Below are 1938 nucleotides of genomic sequence, written 5' to 3' on the forward strand. Positions count from 1 at the left end.
TTTCATAAATAAAATTAGTTTTAAAAATATTTTTTTTCAACTAATCACCGCAGATGATACGGGAGTTTAAGATTAGAAGATCTGCATAAAAATGTTTAAAAATTGCATCAACGGCATTAAAATAATGAGGTTCCTTGAGGTATTTTCAAATCGGTCCGGCTCTCGTAAATCTTATTATTTTTTCGAAATATTTTGGCGTAAGTCATAAAATAAAATAAATAAAGTTTATAAATCCTGTGGAAAAACCGCAATTTTTTTCGGTGAGGCACCCTAATGTATATGCATGATATGTCGAAATTTGGCTATAAATTACCCAAATGTCCTTGAAGTCACACACATGCACACATTTTAGTGAGAGTCGCATGAATACACTAGAAAATTCGCATAATGCACTCACAGGATGCAACCACTAGCCTGTCGCATATGTACATACATATGTAGATACACATTATATACATATGTATGTACATAGTGTAGACACACTTACTTACGTAGACACTGCTTTTCTTTATGTATTCGTGGTGTTTCACATACACTTCTATTTACTTACTTATAAGAACTGTGATTTGAGCACTTCAACACTTGCATAAATACATTTATTTATTTGCTATTCTTAATACGAGTATATCATCAGATAATACGGTTTACCTATAGTTTATAGATATGACACTTATTATTCATTGAAACAACACAGCTGTTAAGCAATAATTGAAGAAAAATACAACACTTTTATCTGTTTGAATGGATTTTTATGTAAGCTTGAACACTTGTTCTATTTTTTTATTTTCACAATAATAATTTTACTACGATTTATATTATGTTTTTCCAAAAAAAAAAAATTCACTTCACGCGAAATTTTAATGCCTCACCTTGGCCTACCCCAGCCTTGTACGGTACTGCATAGACAAATTTGCGATGAGTGCGAATTTCACGATTTTCAAGAAGCCAACGTGTTTTCGTACACAGTTCACGATGTGAAACTAAGCCATCGAGCAAATAAATAAAAACACAAATATTACTAGGGGTTGTTTGATTGCTCTTATTGTTGTTATTGTTGCTCTGGTCACACTATGCGATGCACCATCACCACCATCGACAATATTCAACGTTTTAGGCCGGCCTAAAGGGGTGGCAATGCGTTTTGTGCTGCGGAATGAGTAAGAGCTGGAGTTGTATAGAGCGCGCATAACCGATTGCCCATTATTTTAACTCTCCGCTAAAGAACAACGCAGCAAGTTAAATCAAAACACGTGTAAACACCTCAACAATTCCGAATGAACTGAGGCCATAACGTCGACCACACAATAGACGAACTGCAAAATGCTCAGCAGCAGCAGCAGCAGCAGCAGCAGCGACAGCAGAAGAAGGAGCAGCAAGAGCAGCAGCAGCTTTGGCTGAGTGAGCAATACGACATCCATTGACGATGAAAAGCGATGTCAATGAGTCGTCGATGCAGCAGCGATAAAGAAATGGGGGGCGTCATTGTAGATAAACACAAGCAAAACCACACACAGCCCCACCAGCTGTAGCGGTGGGAGGGAGCAGAAACAGCCAGCGCTGCGCAAAAACAATGGCACGAGCACGAATGGAAAAGTGCACGAGCCTCACCAATGTTCATGCAATCATGCATATACATTAGGGTGGTCCAAAAGCATGTGGTGCAAAAAGTAAAGTCCGAATTTTAATCTCTCACCCCTAGGACTGTTCTATATCAAAAAACTTATACCACTCGTTGTTTATTTCGAAATAAAAATCTATTTAAGTGGTTGCTCAAAGCGCTCAACATTTTCTGTATAAGCAAATCTCACGACTTCTTTTTTTAGTGTCACTTCCTGCTCTCGCCAGAAAAAAAAATGCTAAATCATTCTTCTTCTAAATATTTCAATCAATGAAGTTCCAGAAACAAGTAAAACAAAAAATAAATCAAGTATTTAAACA

At 36.8% G+C, this 1938-nt stretch overlaps 1 protein-coding gene across 1 annotated transcript in view; it reads right to left on the reverse strand.

Moving 5' to 3' along the window:
- Positions 1–1938, reverse strand: part of LOC118733878 (serine protease SP24D-like) — a 28149-nt gene that overhangs the window by 382 nt on the left and 25829 nt on the right. The window lies entirely within an intron of this gene.

This window comes from Rhagoletis pomonella, unplaced genomic scaffold, assembly GCF_013731165.1.
Source record: "Rhagoletis pomonella isolate Grant_MI unplaced genomic scaffold, Rhpom_1.0 Rhpom_scaffold_00002, whole genome shotgun sequence".
In the NCBI taxonomy this organism is placed as follows: Eukaryota; Metazoa; Arthropoda; class Insecta; order Diptera; family Tephritidae; genus Rhagoletis; species Rhagoletis pomonella.